Source organism: Canis lupus, chromosome 9 (assembly GCF_003254725.2).
Source record: "Canis lupus dingo isolate Sandy chromosome 9, ASM325472v2, whole genome shotgun sequence".
Lineage (NCBI taxonomy): Eukaryota > Metazoa > Chordata > Mammalia > Carnivora > Canidae > Canis > Canis lupus.
In genome coordinates, this window is record NC_064251.1 from 39783036 (window position 1) to 39801559 (window position 18524).

Consider the following 18524-nt stretch of genomic DNA (forward strand, 5'->3'; position numbering starts at 1 on the left):
ATCGGGCTTCCTGAGTGGGGCCTGCTTCTCCCTCTGCCTGTGTCTCTGCCTCTCTCTGTGTGTCTCTCATGAATAAATAAATAAAATCTTAAAAAAAAATAAAAAATAAAGTGGCAGCAGCGGGAAGTGGGGTGGGGCTCCACAGATTCCGCTTGGGGTGAGCTCCATGTTTTGATGGTGCCCTGGCAGTAGTGGAGTCTGCCCCCCTTGGAAGGTGCTCAGCAAAGGAACAAGTGGGCTGGTGTGGACACAGCCTACGAGGAACGTGGCAGGACGTGGGGAGCCTAGCCCAGCTCTCCCATGCCAGGGAGCCCCAGGAGAAGCTGTTCACTTTGCAGGCAGCTTCTCTACAAGGCTCCCCAGATCCTGGACTCCCAGGGCCCCTCCTTGGCTCCCGGGCTGAGTGGGGCTGGGCGGGGTTGGGCTGGGCCAACTGATTCCCACTTTATTATGTTATGATGACTTCCCCCTCCCCGGAATGATTAGGCCTTAATAAATAACATTTCTCTCCGATATTGTGCCATCATTAATTCTGCTTAGCTCTCCTCGGAGAAAATTTTGTGGAAACATTCTCAGTGCTGCTATTTAAAGCTAAATTAATTTGGCTGATTATTTCTGTCCAAGTAGATTTGTGCCCAGGCAGCTGGGGCCAGGCCTGAGGAGAAGCAAGTTGGGTGCTTGTCTCTTTCTCCGAGGCCTTGCTCCGGGTCTCTGCTTGGCCCTTGCTGTCCATATCTCAGGCTTGAGTCCTCCCTGGCCGGGGAAGAAAAGAGTGAAGGGGGCCTGGATCCTGATTCGGGGGGCACAGGCCCTCCCAGCCTCGTCTAAGGTGAGGATCCATTAGCCATTCTTTTGACCACTTGCCTCACAAAGGCTTATATGGGTGCCATGTCCTTACAGAAGCCACTACTGTGATGCTGGGCTTCATCGCAGGATGTGGGAATCTGTGAACCAGGATGCGGTCCTACCAACCAAAGCTGAGTTCAGTGTAACCTCCTAGATTTCTCTGTACCAATTTTGGGGTGTTGTGTAAAAATTGGGGTTCTGAACCTCCTGGGAGAACTCTGTGCACCCAAAAAGCGTTCTAAAGAACAATGAGATTGGCAAGCAGTGGTCAAGTGGGCGGCAGGGTCCTGCACCCCAGAGCAGGTGTCCAAGTCAATGATGCTGGTGCAGCTCTACTGAGTTCTCTCTAATGGGGAAGGGCTGTTGGAACACAGCAGGTTTCTCTGTAACAAAGCAAGATTCTGTGAATTCAGATTTCTATAAAATCACCAAGGGTTCGGCACGACCAAGCATGCTTCTGAAGAAAAAGGCAGGATTCCGTGTAACTTGGTGAATTTCTGTATAACCAATCAGGGTTTCTGTAGAATAAAGACAGTCTCTGTATATCAATATTGGAATCTGTTTCAAAAAAAAAAAAAAAAAAAAAAAGCCAAGAGCAGAGTTCTGGGAAGCTGGGTGGAGTTCTGTAGAAACAAGTGGAATTCTGCATAAGAGAGCAGACATCAGGGTGCATGAAGAGGGCTCTGTGGCAAGTGCAGGATTTCTGATAACAACAGTGCAGTTATGTATTCGGGGGTCAGAAAGCAGATTTCTATCATGAACAAAGACTGAGATCCAGATAAAGCAGGGCTCTACACAACAAAGCAAAGTTCTCTAAGGTCTCAGACAGATCATCATTTTAAGTGACCAAGAGCCTTGCATGTGTGCTCTGTGCAATGGGCACAGTCCTAGGTGGCAGACAGGGCACAGCATGCCTTGGATGGTCTGGCCCAGGCCCGGTCCCTGCATCCTGGCTGCAAGAGAGCCTGGGAATGTGATTATTTAACATTTGTAGTGACTGTTGTGGGAAGCTGGTCTTGCCAGAAAAAGTAGGGGCTTCCTTAACATAGTGAGGGGGTTCTAATGTAGACCAGCCAAAAAGAATGGCAGATTTCCACTGCCTCTGGCTTCCATGGGTCAAGTCTTTCCAGCCGCAAGGCCTTTGCTTGAGCTGTTTTCTGTCACTCCTCTGCCCCATTGCCTTCCTACCAGGTACCTATAAATCCTCCATGTACCTAGGTCTCAATTTAAATATCATGAACTCGTGGAACTTGCCCTGACCCTTCTCATGCAAACTGTCCGCTCAGAGACAGCATCTTCTTTTCCTTCCTTGTACTTATCACACTGTGTACATACATATTGATTTGAGCGTTTGTCCATCTCCTCTCCAACTGCTTTCTTTACCCCTGTGCCTGGGCTTCCACTCCATAGAGAAATGGTCCCTAAGTCTCCACCTCCAGCCCCCAAGGCAGCCCCGCATCCTGGACAGTGCCACCTGGAGGTTATGCACACACCTTAGTTCCACGTGTCCCAAACTGGGCTTGTCATCCCTCAAGGGGGGCTCACCTCACAGTCATGGCGTGTAACCAGCTCTGTCATCATCCTTCCATCCTCCAAAAGACATCTTGGACTGTCTCCATCCATCACCCATCACCAGCTCTGTCTGTACAATCTTTATGACCCATCAGTCTATTCTTCACCTGCCTGCCCTCAGGCTGACCCCTCCCCACGTTATTCTCCACTCCTTGTGCTGCTAATTAAGGAAAAAGTGTTATTTCAATGGGGAGACATTTTCAATTGCAATACAAAGGCGTAGGGTAGCAGTAGCTTAAAGAGGATCAGAGCTGATTTCCTTCTCATGTAAACATGAGGCTGGTCACAAGCATTCCAATTTAACATGGTGGCCCCTTGGAGTTGGGGATCCCTTCTATCCAACTGTCCCCCAACACTCCTCAGGGTACTACTCTCCTTAGCATGGGCGAGATGACTCCCCAGCATGTCCACTGGGTTTGCTTTCCTGCCAGTTAGGAGGGAGGAGAGAGGGCCATGGAGAAGGAGGGCCAGCCAGCTGCCTTCCTCAAGAGCATACCCAACAGTGCACACACCACTTTCTACCCTCTGCTGGCCAAATCTGGCTGCAAGGCAGGCTGGGAAATGTGCTTGTTTCTGGAGGGCTATGTGCCCAGCTAAAATCCAGAGCTTCCACCACTAAGGGAAAGGAGAAGCACAAGCAGTGTCTGCAGCACCGGTTTAAACGCTACATAGCACAGACATGAAAAGCAAGCATTTACTGAGCTCCCAGAAGACATACACTTTCATTTGATCTTCACGACCACATTTCAGGGGCGAGCGTCATCTCCCTTTTACAGAGGGGAACACGGTGAAGAGGGGGCATTAAGTGACTCCTTAAGGATGGCAAACCTGAAAGTGACAAGATGAAGTCCAAAGTGATGGCATCTGATGCCGCGGAGCCCAGGATTTATCCATCACACCATAAAGGAGAGAAATTCCTAGGAAGGAGGGACATTGCTGGTTTGCTCCACAGCCCCATTCCCAGTACTTCAAACAGTAGGGGTGGCTCATGAACATTTAGGGACTGATTGGATCTGCTTCTTTCTCTCTGTTGGTGCCTCAATGGGGAGAGGTGCCTCACCTTTCCTGTAGGAAGGACTTCCCATTCCTGTGGGAATGTGCCTGACGGGTTTCCAGTCCCTTACTTATCCCTCCCAATGGGGGCACGGGGGCACCCGCACTGTGTCTCCACTCTCCTTGCTGCGTGTGTGCCTGCATGTGTGTGTGCATGCATGTGTGTGGTGGGGGGACACGTTCCTCTGTGAAGTCTGGTTTTCGAGAGTGAGAACTCAGCTAGAAAGAACTCTTGCCATGGTCTCCTGGACCTCGAATTGTCTCGGCGCTTCCCTCTTCATAGAGTACTGCCTGGGAATGAGAGGCTGAGTAGCCTGAAGGGGGCTGTTACTCCCCGATACAATAGTGAGAGCTAATATTCGTCAGTCCCTCACCACATGCGGCTCTGTTGCAGGTGCTTACACGTGCTGCATTTACTTCTTAGGTGCTCTGAGTCGAGTGCTCTTGGTAGCCCTGTTTTATAGGAAGGAACCCAAGGCACAGAGAGGTGAAACAACTTGCTCAAGGTCACACAGTAAGTGACTAAGGCCCGGCCCTGCCTCTGCAACTCTACACTGTCACTGTGTAACAATGCACTATTAGACAGTCAGACACTTCACAGCTGACAAAGCTCTGTTGTAGCTGTAGCTGTGTTGTCATTCACATTGAAACTCATTTGGCGGATAAGGAGGCTGAGGCTCAGAGGGGCTAGTGATGCTCCTAGGGGGGCCAGCTTGCCGCCGGGCTTCTCCACAGCTCTATGTGGTCTCTAGTTGGTGGAGGCTTGCAGAAGAATCTAGTCCTCAAGTCCTTTTGGCTCTGAAGGCAGCTGTCTGGCTTGCCTGCCTCTCTTCCCTCCAGGGGAGCTTCCCCGGCACTCCTAGGCCCCCCGCCCCTGGCAGCCCTCCCTCCCTTCCAGCTGTTCCAGCTGTGCATGTGTAGGGTGGAGTGGTGGTGGGTGGTGGGTGTTGAGTGGGGAAAGAAGGCTGTTTATTTACGATGTGACAATTTTGATGTATTTGCTAGGGGGAAAAACACCCCAGCACCACACAATTAAATTAAAAGACTGGCGGTTGTGGGCGAAGCTCGTCTACAGCTGACTTAGAACCAAGCAGACTGGAGAAAAACAACAGAAATGGCTGTGGCTTCAGTCTCTCAACGAGCAAGTCCCCTTGCAATTCTTAGTTGCTGCTCTGGATGGGCCCCAGCTTGCCCAGGCATGCGCCCTGACCAGGACCCTGTTGTGGGAGGTGGAAGTCTGGGGGGCACGTCTATGTGTTTATTGGCCTTCAGGATGCAATGGGCCTTCCTGAGGCATCAGAGAACAAAAGGCCTTCATGTTCTCTATGGACTGCTCCATCTTCTCCGTACAAAAGTGTAGCCATTCTAGTGAACTTCTGCCTCCCTCTTCTTTTTCTTTTTTAAGATTTTATCTATTTACTTTAGAGAGAGAGAGAGAGAGTGAGAAAGAGAGAATGCACAAGCAGGGACAGGGGCTTGCCCAGGAAGTAGAAGCAGGATCCCTGCTCGGCAGGGAGCCCGATATGTGGCTCCATCCCAGGACCCTGGGATCAAAACCTGAGCCGAAGGCAGACACTTACTGACTGAGCCACCCAGGCAGCTGCCTCCCTCCTTTCTTCACCCAGTAAGTCCTCTGGGGGTTCTAGCACCTTTGTATCTCTCCAGTCCATTCCTTACTCTCTCTCTTCTCCTTATTGGGATGCTCATCCCGTGTCTCATCTGAACTATGGCAACAGCCTCCTACCTGGCCTTCCTGCCTCCAGTTTTGCCTGCTTAGATCTACCCTACACTCAGCTTTTATTCTCCTACCTGCATGGATCCTGAATTTGTTAGCATGTCACTGAAAGCCTTTGTATTAGTCAGGTTTTGGCTATGATAATGCTATATAACAAACAACCCCCAAATCCCAATAGCTTACAATCACTAACTTGTTTATCTCACTCATGGGTCTTCAGGTGGTTTGGGAAACTCTGTGTCAAGCTGTAAGCTGGGTTCAGGTCTGTGACACATAACTCCCATCCTGGGATCAGCAGCTCCTCAAAGCACACTCTTCCATGGTGGGTAACAGAAGCACAAGACGCCATGCTGAACCCCATAAGCAAATTTAAAGATTCTGCTCACATCAAGTCCACTAATACTTAATTTTTTTATTTCTTAAAGATTTTATTTATTTATTCATGAGAGACAGAGAGAGAGAGAGAGAGAGAGAGAGAGAGAGGCAGAGACACAGGTAGAGGGAGAAGCAGGCTCCACGCACAGAGCCTGGCATGGGACTCGATCCCGGGTCTCCAGGATCAGGCCCTGGGCTGAAGGCAGTGCTAAACCGCTGAGCCACCAGGGCTGCCCCAATAACACTTTATTGGTCAAGTCCACACGAGTTGTGGCCAAGCCCAATGGGGCAGGGAATATACTCTACTTCCTCTAGTAGAAGAATTGGGAGTAATGATCCAATTTGTTATAGTCCTTCACAACTGTGGTTCTCAAAGGCATTGTCCTCGCACAGTTACCAGTGTCACCTTGACCCCACCCCAGACCCACTGAGTCAGAAATATGGTAATGGGGCCTGGTAATTTGAGTTTTGGTAAACCCCCAAGTGATGCAGACCATAGTTTGAGAACAATTGCTGGACAACCAGGCTGCCCACTCCCTCCCATTTTTTTTTTAAAGATTTTATTTATTTATTCATGATAGTCACAGAGAGAGAGAGAGAGGCAGAGACACAGGCAGAGGGAGAAGCAGGCTCCATGCACCGGGAGCCCGACGTGGGACTCGATCCCGGGTCTCCAGGATCGCGCCCTGGGCCAAAGGCAGGCGCCAAACCGCTGCGCTACCCAGGGATCCCAGCCCTCCCATTTTTTTTAATCCTTGAGTCCCATAAGCTATGTCCCTCCCTGGAGCCTTTACCTCCTCTCTCTGCTGAAATGCTCATTCCTCCTCCATCTGGCAAATTCCTGCTCATTTTTTTTTCTGCTCATGTTTTAAGGCCTGAGCCAAATGTCTCCTCCTCTGGGAAGCCTCTCCTCCACCCCTACCCCAGGCAGAATTAATCATTCCTTCCTCTGCGCTGCCACAGGACTCATGGAGATATACTCCATATAGTGGACCTCAGAATATATGGCAACTTTGTGTTTGGGATAGGGCATCCTCCAGGGTCAGGACTCCATCTTCATTGGCTATTTCATCCCCAGCACACTACATATGTCAAGTACATAGTAAGCACCCAATTACTGTTCAGCGATTCTGTGGCTAATTTTCAGGTTCTCTTACTGGGCTGCCTCAGGAGCCCAGACTTCCCAGAACATTAGGGGGCAGGTATTGATAGAGAAGGGATCATGGGCAAGGATGGTAAGGACAGCCCAGTCCGGGATCCACTCAAGCTGCGAGTGTGGGTCGTGGTAAGGTCTCGGATCCCTGGGTATGGGCAGGAAGCAGATGAGGAGAGCATCTGGTGCTCAGATGCCCAGTGAGCTGTCCTCGCTTATGGCAAATCTGGTAAAGGCTCACCCGGGGAGTGCAGGGCTGGAAAAGCTCTGATTGCTTATCAGACATTGGAACAGCTGACCAGCCTTCAGACTGGGGGATCTTGGCTACCACTTCCATCAGACTAGGAGCTCATCTGAGGCAGGACTATGTCTCTTCCATCAGGTTGGTGGCTCCAGGGCAGTATGAGTTTTCTCTGCCCCATTGGACAAGGAGAACCCTTCCTCTCCAGTTGGGCTGTGTCTTTCCCATCACACTTAGGGCTCCTGATTCAGAGACTGGGTTCCCCCCACCAGACTTGGGCATCCTTTGGGATGGGGAGAGGCTGTGTCCTTTTTAGTCCTCTGCCCAGAGGAGGAGGCAAAGAACTCTCAATTCACTTCCTACAGCTGAGATCCTCCTAAGGCTCTGCTCCATCAACCCATCCATTGCTTTGCCTGCAAACCCAGTGTGTCTCCAGATGAGCTTTCTCCTCCCTTCCAGAAACACTGAGAGAACAAGCAGTCAACCCAAGGAAGAAGAGATTTCGGTGGCCCCGTGGAAGGATGGGAGCTGGGGCACCGGGTGCCAGGAGGAGGGTAGATGCAGGCCAGGAGGAGCCCTCGGCTCTCTGATCGTTGCCTTCCGGGCTGACAAGTATATTTCAAGGGAAATAGAACCTGCACATTCAGCCTCATTTGCACTTAATGCATCTGGTTGTCAGTGGGCAGGCGGCTTTTGATGTCTGCATCTCGGCGCCCAAGACTTTTTAAGGCTCTTTTCTTTTTTTTTTTTTTTTTTTTAATTTATTATTTTTTTTTCTTTTAAGCCTCTTTTCTTTGAAGCCAAGGAGACTTGTGTTTCTGCCAAGGAGTAAATAGACTTGCATACCTCCAGTGTCTTAGTCTTTAGAGACCCAGCTCCCAAGCACCCTGACGCCTGGAGGCCCTCCTTCATTCGCGCAGCCTGCCAATGCCCGTGTGGGACGTAGCACAGGAAAGCCTTCAGAACACCGTTTTTGATAGCACGAGATTGGGAGAAACGGTGGGAGGTTTCAGGATTGGGCTCACCAAGCTTATCCTTCTAAGAAGCAAGGGAAGGGAGCTTGCGTTCCTGCCAGGGCTTCTAGGGCAGCTTTCGGCTTCCCCACGATTTCATCAGTGTCCCCATCTCCTCCTGCCTCTAAAGTCATCCTTACAGTGGTCTTCTCATTCCTAATACAGGCAATTGATGATTCCTCAGTCTCATGGAAAGCGTGAATCAAGCGCCTCTAGAGAGCTTGGCTGTTTTTATTGATCTGAAATCATCTTCACAATAACACCGGGCTTGCTGTGCAAGGCAGCTTTTGTAGTGGGCCTTCCTTTTGGAACATATTGGTGCCTTGAGCCCCTCCTTATAGAGATTTTGGAAGAGACACAGGAAAACACCTAGGCCCCCTCTGCCCAGTCCCATTGCCTCTGCCTCCTGGCCCCCAATCTGACCCCAGCTCCATCTCTACTCTTCTTGAGACTTCTGGAGGGAGGAGTCCCACTTTGGGCCAGTGGTTCTCCCTCCCATTAAGCCCCAAATTGCTCCAACCAGAGAAATGAAAGAAGCTGCCTTCACACTGTGATCTACAGGACATCTTAGATGTGAACTATAAATTGACAGAGCCTCAGTGGCCACCAGCTAAACTCCTGTGACCCAGTGGTGAGTGTGCAGCATGGTAGTGGTGGGGTTGGGACTGAGACTTGGCTCCCTTGACCTTCAGCCCTAGTGTCTTAGCCCTGACCATTGCAGGTTGAACTTGAGAAAGAACTTCTTGCCTCTGACAGTTGACAACAAACACAGAGGCTTCTCAGAGTTGGCTGACAGAGAGCTCTAGGTAGCTCAGCAACCAAGGGTGGCCAGAGAGCTTCAGCTGTGAGTCAGGAAGGATGACCTTGACATCTAGCTATATGCACCCCTCTGGCCAGAGCAGAGATTTCCTGTGACTTGGAAGGACGGCCCGTGGAAAGCAGGCCTCACTGTGGAGCTGAGGTCACTAGAGGAGGGGGCACCTGGCACCAGCCTCCTGCTTAGAATAGACATAGAGTCATTATCCAGCAAGTACCTATCATAATCCTGGAAGACACGCAGTTCCCCTCCGGTGCCTTCAATCACCACCCTGAATGCGAGCGGAAACTTGAAGCAGGCATCAAACCCACGCAGATGGAAGCTGACAGCTCAGTCTCCAGCCTGCTCCTGTGCTCCCAGCTCAGCCAGTTTCCAGGGCTCAGAGACACCTGGCTTGTGAGGAGGTAGTGCTTTGTCCTCACCAACTCTGGCCTAGCTGGCGGGAGAGGAGGCAGCCCTGGTGGATGGGGGTGTGTTGGGGTCCCTGCCCTGGGAACTTTGATCCCAGGTCGGTGATGCTCACTTCACACAGGGTTGCAGGAGATAACATGTGGAATGCCTGGCACGCACTAAGCTCTTTATCATGGCAGTAAGCCTACTATGTTCCTAGAGCTCCATCCTCCCAGATGCTGGGTCCTGTCACCTGGACACAAACCCTGAGGAATAAACATTGCTGGGCCAAGGCAACACTAATCCAGTTCTCAACCCACCCACAGGGACCCAGGCTTCTCAAATGGCCTGAGCCTGTGGGAGGAGGGGCTCCCACAGTGGGAAGGGCAAGATGTGAGTGCCTTTGTTTCAGCTCCCCGGGCTGGTGGGCTTGGCTAAGCCCTCCTCTTCTCTGCACCCCAATTTCTTCACCCACCAAATGCAGGGAGGGCTTGGCCGCTGAGAGGGTACCTAATGGTTGTGCAGATGCAGGCCTCCTGGGCTCTTTGGGCCTTCCCTGGAGTCCCTGGGGTCCGAGAGGTGACAGGTCAGAGGAACACTGATTCCCCATCACTCAGGCTTCCTATTAGGAAGGAGGGACCAGGAAGCGGTGGGAGCTCACTGCTGCTGGTGACCACTTCCAAGGGTCTAGTCTGTTGGGCAATTGCCGGAGGCCATGCCCCCTCCGCATTGGTCCCCTGTGGGCCTGGTCCACGTGGCTACTGGCCCCTCCAACAAGGGACATTGTTAACCCAGGGCTTCCACTCATGTCATATAATGTCACAGAAAGAATACAAGTTTCAGGTGAGACAGACTTGGGTTCAAATTCTGTGTGTAGCTTTAGACGAGTCCCTCCTCCCATCTGCGCTATAAAGTGGGGACAAGTGTGCCTTCTTCACGGGGCTGTTTGAGGATTAAGTGCAGCCTTGTGCATGGAGCACACGCCTGGGCTTGGCACTGCTTGTTTCTCAGTAGGTATTAACCCCCCTCTACCCAGCAGCCTCACTCAGGGCCAGGTACCTGGTCTCGGGGGGTGGCAGGAGGGTGTCACAGCCACTAGAGGGTCACTCTGTCTGTCTTCCCAGGACCTGTACCTTCCCTGCCTGCATCTCTTATGTGATGCCCCAGCCAGAAGCAGAAACCCCAGATGTGGTGCCTTTCAGAAACAAGGCCCATAGGCTAGATTTGGTGAAAAAGTCATCTTTGAGGCATTTTCGTTTATTCGGGAGCACAGAATGAGGCACAGACCAGGAGGCTAGTTCCAGGAGCCAGGCAGACATGAAAGCTGGTGCTCTAGCCACAGAGCTGTGCAAGGAGAGGCTTCCAGACCCGGGGCTATTCCAGGAGGCCAGGCTGCCAAAGCTGGGTGCCCTCTCCACTGCAGCTCCTCCACATCAGGGGGAGGGGTGGCGAGGTGAGGAGGGATGACCATAGCTTCAGAGCCGGGCTGCCTTGGACACGACTCCCAACTCTGCCACTGGAAAGCTGTGTGGGCTGGGGAGATGAAGTTAACCTCTCTGAACTTTGGTGTTCTCACCTGCGGTGGGGACAACCACAGTTCTCCGAGCACCTTGGATGGAGTGCAGATTCGATGAGGCACATTTCTGCAGCTGAGAGCCTGATTCATAGCAGGCACTTCATGAATATTTGTTTCTTTCCTCCTATTGAGACTTTTTTGTTGCACTTTGATTTAAGGCGATTTATTATGTTTGATACTGAGGACCCAACAAGGAGTAAGATCCAATAGCTACTTCCCAGGATACCACAGTCCAGTGGGAGGAGCTCTCCCCCATCCCCGCCCCCCCCCCCTTCCTCCTTCACTCTGGGACTGCAGGTAGGGACACAGGAAGACCTGTTGGAAGCTCTGCTTGGGGCGCCTGGGTGGCTCAGTTGGTTAAGTGGCTGCCTTGGGGTTGGGTCAGGATCCCAGGAACCTGAGATGGAACCCCTCATGGGGCTCCCTGCTCTGCGGGAATCTGTCTCTCCTTCTCCCTCTGCCCCTCCACCGCCCCCTGCTTGTGTGGGTGCAAATAATAAATAAATAAATAAATAAAATCTTTTTAAAAAAAGAAAAAAGAAAAGAAAAGGGGATGTTCACAGGCCCAGGGTATATAAGCTGGTGGTCTCTGTGTCCTTTATCCCCAGGCCTTGTCTTCTCTTAACCTCTCAGTTGAATGAGGCCCTTTCAAAGAGGTGTGTTCCAAACCCCTTCTATTTGAGCCCAGCTGAATATGGGGAAAACCCTGGGCCTGTGAGGAACCGGGAACGGTTGATCTTCACTCCCAGCACTGTTTCATTCATCCCCTTCCTCCTGCCTTACAGAACCCTTACTTCATTTCCTTAACCAAGCAGAGCTCAAGGTCAGGTTAAAAGCGAAAGGACTTAAAAAAAAAAAAAAAAAAAAACAGGAGCAGGTCTGGCTCTCCAGGATTGGGCTGGAGCTGGGGTTTTGTGTTGGCAGGGCGCATCTTGTCCCGTGGAGATGTAGGGGAGGAGGCCAGGGGGCGAGCCCCAGGGGCCCATTGCTACTGGTAGCTTATTTATTAGCCTTGAGTATGCTACTTCTCGGGCCTCCGTTTCCTCATCTGCAAAATTCATCTGCAGAATTCGGGGAGGATGGTGTTGTGGGCTCCCCACCTGCAGAAACACTTGCCACCCCCTTTTGCCTGCTTGCTGCAGTTGCAGCTCTCCCGAAGAGAGAAGGGGGCTGGGAGAACCAGGGTGACTCCTTCCTAGAGGTGCTGCAGGTCTCCACGGTCCCGCTACATCCTAGCTCCTAGGTGTGACTGTAGCACCATGCGCCAGGGGTTTTTGGAACAAAGAGCCAGGATGGCATCCATCACAGTGAGTGCTGCTCAGGTGCTGGCATGCTCTCTGCATTCTCTTGGGAGGCACAGCACTTATTCCTGTCACACTGGGTTTGCTTGGACTGTCTGGGAGGTTCCTTTTGGGAACAGCCACGAGAGCCCCTGGGAGACTTGGGGTGGGCAGGGGACCCATGAAGGCATTGATTGCTCCAGGCATTGGACTTGGCTCGTTCTTTAAATCATACCCTGCTCCCTGTGGGGGCGAGGGGCTTCAGAGCCATGCCAGCCACACCATGGGTCAGGGATTGGGCCTTGGAAGGAGGACCCAAGTGCTCCCCCATCACCCCCGCTCCCTGAACTGTGCCCCATCCATGGCCATCCTGTAGCTCTTGCTCCTCCAGGTGTGCCCCTATCCTCCCCTGCTCCACACCATCCTCAGGTGACACCTGAGTCCTCAGAAGCTACCCCATGTCCATGTGACCCTGTTCATCCTGTGCTCTCTAGGTCACCTGCCCCATACCCCTACTGCAAACCAACACCCCACTTGCTTTATAAACCACTCGTTTCATCCTCATACTTACCTGGGTCCCTTTGTGGATGCTATTCCCTGGCCAGCTTCTCAGCTTATTCATTTTTTTAAAAAGATTTTATTTATTTATTTATTCATGAAAGACAGAGAGAGAGAGAGAGAAAGAGAGAGAGAGAGAGAGAGAGGCAGAGACACAGGCAGAGGGAGAAGCAGGCTCCATGCAGGGAGCCTGACGTGGGACTCGATCCCGGGTCTCCAGGATCACACCCTGGACTGAAGGCAGCGCTAAACCACTGAGCCATCCGGGCTGCCCTTCTCCACTTATTCAATCCCAAGCTCAGGCATTACTGAGAAGTGCCTCCGGCCCCCCTCCACCTGTCCCTTCTTGCTTCCATCCAGCACAGGTCACAGTATGGCATCTTCCCTCTGTGGACTTCCACGGCCCGCCTCCTCTGTGAGACCCACAAGCAGAGAATTCTTATGATTTTTTTCATTAAATCTTTGTATCCTCAGGGCCTAGAACAAAGCTTGGCAGAGTAAGGGCTTGACAAATAATTGTGGATGCATCTACAGAGGGTGCAGGCTGTCTGGAACCTACTAGAATAGGGAGGAATTAATAATAAACATGCTTATTGAGTGTTTACTATGTGCCAAGCATTTTAATGACAACAGGTGACATATATTGTGAGTGTATACTGTGCAAACAGAATAATATTTATTCTTCACAATAGCCAACAGAAGTAGGTATTTCCAAGATTCCTCTTTTATATAGGCATGGAAACCGAGGCACAGGGAAATGCCAACACTTGTGATGGAGCATATTCCCCAACTGAGGCTGTCTGCTTCAGAGCCCAAAGTCTCTGTCTGGCTCTGTGACTACCTATCTCCAGCTAGGGCACTAGTTGTGAGGCCTGGAAACGTCCCGAGGACATCTGCCATTGTCTCTTCACATAGCAGGAAACCCAAGACCAGGGCCAGGAGAGCCTTGCTGGGCCTCCTCATCTCCGCTGTCGGTCCGCCTGCTTCTTGCTTGGCTTCTCCCTCTTGGCCTCCTCCTCAGAAATAGGAGACGGGGGTTGGGGGGTAGGGTGGGGGTGTGGGGTGGTGGTGGGGAGTTGGGGGTGAGTAGGCAGCTCCCTCTGGTCGGACCCTGCCCATCCTCAGCCCTGTTTCCAGGCAACTTGTTTTCTGGACAGTGCCCCCTGGTGTGACTATGTTGCCATGGTGACCACATTTGGTACAGGTGCATCTTCACGATGGTAAAGGATGCAGCTCCAGTTCCTTCCCTCTGAGGACTCAGGGATGCACAGCTAGGTCCTCTGCCATTCAAAGTCACCAGGCACATGCCAAGGGAGGACAGGGTTAGGTTCCTGGTGGGGGTGGGGGAGGGGGCAGTAGAGACCGGAGGGGGCTGGTGAGGGAGGGAACAGGACCCAGAGCCTGGTTCACTTGCATGCAAAAAATTCCCCTCCCAATTCACACTTCAGCATCGGAGTCTAACCTCTGGCCTCATCTTCCCGGAGCAAGGAAGAGAAGAGTATTTCATTTCATATTCTTTGGAGGAGGAGTCATCTTTTATTTTCCTTTTCTAACTTGAGAAGTATATTAAAAACACACACCCTAAGGTAAAGGTCACCCCCACTGCCACTACATAAAATTACACAAAAATAAAAATTGACTCTCCTCCAAAGTAAGACTTATCATTCAGAAGTTAAAAACTGTTAACAGGGCAGCCCGGGTGGCTTAGCAGTTTAGCGCTGCCTTCAGTCCTGGAGACTTGGGATCGAGTCCCACGTCAGGCTCCCTGCATGGAGCCTGCTTCCCCCTCTGCCTGTTGTGTGTGTGTGTGTGTCTCTCTCTCTCTGTCTCTCATGAATAAATAAATAAAATCTTAAAAAGAAAACAACTGTTAACAGTTTGTGAAACCTACTAATTGATTATTTCTAGGCTTATACAGATATATTCCTCTCTCTCTCTCTATATATATATAATATATATTCATATCTGTAAAAATATATTGTATTAAATTGGAATCATACTCTACAAATTGGCTTACATCTTGCTTTTTTAACTCCACAACGTATGCTGGAGATTCTCCGTATCAGTAAGTATTTTTTTTTAAATATTTTATTTATTTATTCATGAGAGACACAGAGAGAGAGACAAGCAGAGACACAGGCAGAGGGAGAAGCAGGCTCCCTGCAAGGAGCCTGATGCGGGACTCGATCCTGGATCTCCAGGATCACGCCCTGGGCTGAAAGGTGCTCAACACTGAGCCGCCCAGGCATCCCCCATATCAGTAAGTATTGATCTATTTTATATTACTGAGGAGAGTTTTAGGGTAGAGAAAGAGGAGGCCTGAAGCAGGGCAGTCCTGGGGGGCTCCCTGAAGGAGGGGGTGACTGATGATCTGAGTGGAGCAAGGAGATGGTTACAGCGACAGGAAATAGAGCTTATTATCATTACAGCGTGCCAGGTATGGTAATCCCATCATCCCATTTACTTCCCTCACAATCCACAAAGGAGATCTGATCCTCCTATGTTTATAGGCGGGAAGTGAGGCCCAAGCTCACAGTGCTGGGATGTGGGGAGAGACCAGGACCTGATGGGACTGGCACCGGCCAAGCCTGTGGGGATCCCCCCTCGCCCTCAAGTAAGGCAAGCTGTTGCAGGGAGCCCGGCACCCTTTCCCCAGGCCCCTCTGTCCTTTCTCTCATGGCAGTTGGAGCCAGGTGCAGCTCTGCGCTCCATGGAGCACTTTGGAATTCATAAAATGGTAATTTATTGAACAAGCCTTTGGAGAAGGGAAGTAATGAAAACCGCTATATAAATTACGAGGCCATTGGTGTTATATGGCTGGAGCTAATGCTGTTGGTCTCCCGAAGGGTACAGGATGCCTCCCCCGACTCCACCCTTCTTGGCCAAGATGTCAGCCCTTGGGGAAGAGCCTCCAAGAACAAAGATCCTCAGGTCCACTAGACCGCCGGGCCTACGCCTGGGCTTAGCTGGGGAAGCTCCCTGGGCCTCAGCGTCCTCCTCCTCTGCCACAGTGGAGACACCCGCCACCCCCCACAGTGCTTTGTCGATGGACAAGGGCTGTGCATGTTGGGCTGCGCGTCTGTTTGGGTTATTATTACGACTGTACTTCCTCAGCTCGAAGATCCCCGTTATCTTTCCTTCCAACACTTGAATTCCGGCATCAAGATGCATCTTACACGTAATGTGATGTGCCTCCCCTTTTGCCCCTGAAAAGCTTTTTTTAAAAAAGATTATTTATTTATTTATTTATTTATTTATTTATTTATTTATTTATTATAGACACAGAGAGAGAGAGAGGCAGAGACACAGGCAGAGGGAGAAGCAGGCTCCATGCAGGGAATGCGATGCGGGACTCGATCCCAGGACTCCAGGATCACACCCTGGGCCAAAAGCAGGTGCCAAACTGCTGAGCCACCCAGGGATCCCCCCTAAAAATCTGTTAACTTGACTTTTCCTTAAAATCAATGGCCTCTTAGAATTGAAGAAACATGACATTATTGTGGCTCTTGTTGTTTATTGCCATTAGAATTTTGCAGCCTGGATGCTGCCATCCATTGCTTCTCTTACAGGAAAAGAGTTCCTGATGGGGGAAGGGCCTGTGCCGTGTGACCCCGAGCACGTGACTTATTGCCAAGAGTGGCCAACGTCGGGCTAGTCTGAAACTGATGATTTTCCTGGGATGTGGGAGCTTTAGTGCTACAAAGGGGCAAGTCGTGCTGCTGTCTCTGGACCGTGGCTTACTCCCCCCATCTGCTGGGGACGACTGTGACGGATTTGCCAGACAAGCAGCCTCCTGCCATGCAAGGTCCCTCTGACGCGTGTCCTTCTGCTGTGGCCATGAGATCTTAACCAGAACAACCCGGATGGCAGTGCCTGTGAGCACGAACCCCAAGGCTTTGGGAGTGGATTGTTCTCGTAGCTAGTGACCCATTTCCAATGGTCTGGGGAGCTGGCCAGAGTCGCTACTTGCATTGGTGGGATTTTCGTTCTCCCTTGCTTCTAGACTCCCTTCAGGAAACAGAAAGGTCCTGTCTCAGAGATTCAACTAACAGATGAAAGAAATGAGGCCCAGAGAAAGTAAAGACCTTTCCATACAGCACATCCTTGCCAGGCCCAGAAGGGAAGGGATGTGGAGGCAGGCCACTTCTTCCCTGCGAATGCTGTGCCCTAGCTTTCCTGGTTTGGTTACTCAGGAAGAAGTGGGGGTGGAGACGAGGAGGGGCTGGTGCCTGAGAAGGCCTGGAGACTGGCAGCTCTCTGCTAATGACCCTCCAGGTTGAAAGGGGGCTGGAACTTAGGCCTTACTCTGGGCTTTTGCTGTGTGGCCTTGGGCTGATTGCATACCGTCTCTGGGTCTCAGTTTTCCTATCTGCAAAATAAAGAATTTTGGGGGGTGCCTAGATGGTTCAGTCGGTTAAGTATCTATCTTTGGCTCAGGTCACAATCTCAGGGTCCTGGGATCAACCTGTGTTGGGCTCCCCGCTCAGCGTGGTGTCTGTTTCTCCTTGTCCCTCTCCCTCTGTCCCTCTCCCAACTCATGCTTGGTACATGATCCCTCTCTTAAATAAATAAATAAATAAATAAATAAATAAATAAATAAATAAAGTCTTAAAAATAATTTTGGTTAATAAAGTGGTTTCTAAACTTATTTGGAAATCGGACTCACTAAGGCAAGTTGTTAAAATACACAGATCCCCGGGCCCCACCTCAGGCTGAGCAGCTCTAGGAGAGGGCTCAGGAGCCTCTGGATTTAACCAGCCTTCCCTGGTGATTCGATGTGATTTATGTCTGAGTTGATAGTTGGGCCCCTGGGCTGGGTGGCCGGGAGGTGGGTGGGAGAAGCCAGACTGTGTGATCCTGGTGTCCATGGGGTAGGAGGAGGCATTACAGGAGAGCATGGTGAGTGAGGCGCGGGGCTTCAGAACTGCTGACTTTTGTCTCTTGGCTGGGTGACCTTGAGCAAGTTACTTAACCTCTCTGAGCTTTCGTCTTCTCATCTATAAAAAGTGGAGTAATAATTCCCTGGAAGGGCCATTGAGAGGATTAAATTATATGATCGATGCTGGAGGATTCCTGTTTCCCTCTCCGACACACATCTAGCATGTCAGCCCGGCCCAGCTTGGCCCACCCCATCCTGCGGCGCTGACCGAGTCTGGCTCACATCTTTGTCCCCTGGAATCCGGGGGGCCAGAAGGTGAGTGACAGGGCCATGGAGGGCAGGGATAGGGCCTTGACAGAGGAGAGGAAGGAGAGGGAACGGCAGAGGGAGAAGAGAGGGAGTGGGAAAATGCAGAGGGTCCTCTGGGGACTGAAATATGTTCCTTCATTCCGGAATGTGCTTCTTAATCAACCTAATGGGCCTCTGCCCGAGAAGGGGCCTCAGGAGCTAGGAAAGATGGGGATGGCAGCCGAGGCCGCCCACTCGGGGCGCCAGAGGAAGGTCCTGAGGGAAGCGTGGATGCTGGGCTGGCTGTTGGGACCTTCCCCCTTCTCCTTCCTGACCCTCTCCCCAGCCTGGGCCTGGGTCCTCCTGGACTGGGTGGGAAGTGGGAGCCACTGACCCCGGGCTTTTGATATCTGACCTCTGACTTAGCCCAGCAGCCTCATGAGTCCAGGGTGTGCTGGAGGGAAGGTGAAGGAGCCACCACGGGATGGGCCAGGGGTCATGGTCACGGCCGAGGCACTCAGGGGTGGCTCTTTCGGGCCATCAATCAGTGAAGCTCCAGAACGTCCTGCAGGCAGTGGCGCTGATTCTTGGCCCGTTGCGCGGGTGCCAGCTTCCTGAGCAGGGGAGCCTTGTGCCGCAGGGGTGCTGAGGTGGGAAGTGGGGTTGCCGTGTTCTCTCCACCTCCTTTCCTTTCTGTGCCTTGGAAAGACCAGCCATGGGAAGGAATCGGGGATCACGGGTCTCCCAG

At 51.5% G+C, this 18524-nt stretch overlaps 1 long non-coding RNA gene across 1 annotated transcript in view; it reads left to right on the forward strand.

The window, feature by feature from the left end:
* The window catches only part of LOC112655318 (uncharacterized), a 40569-nt gene extending 23435 nt beyond the window's left edge, over nucleotides 1-17134 (forward strand). Inside the window, exon 5 of the long non-coding RNA XR_003133623.3 lies at nucleotides 16179-17134. This is a non-coding gene — a long non-coding RNA (uncharacterized LOC112655318). The remainder of the gene's footprint in view (nucleotides 1-16178) is intronic.
* The last annotated feature ends 1390 nt before the right edge of the window (nucleotides 17135-18524 follow it).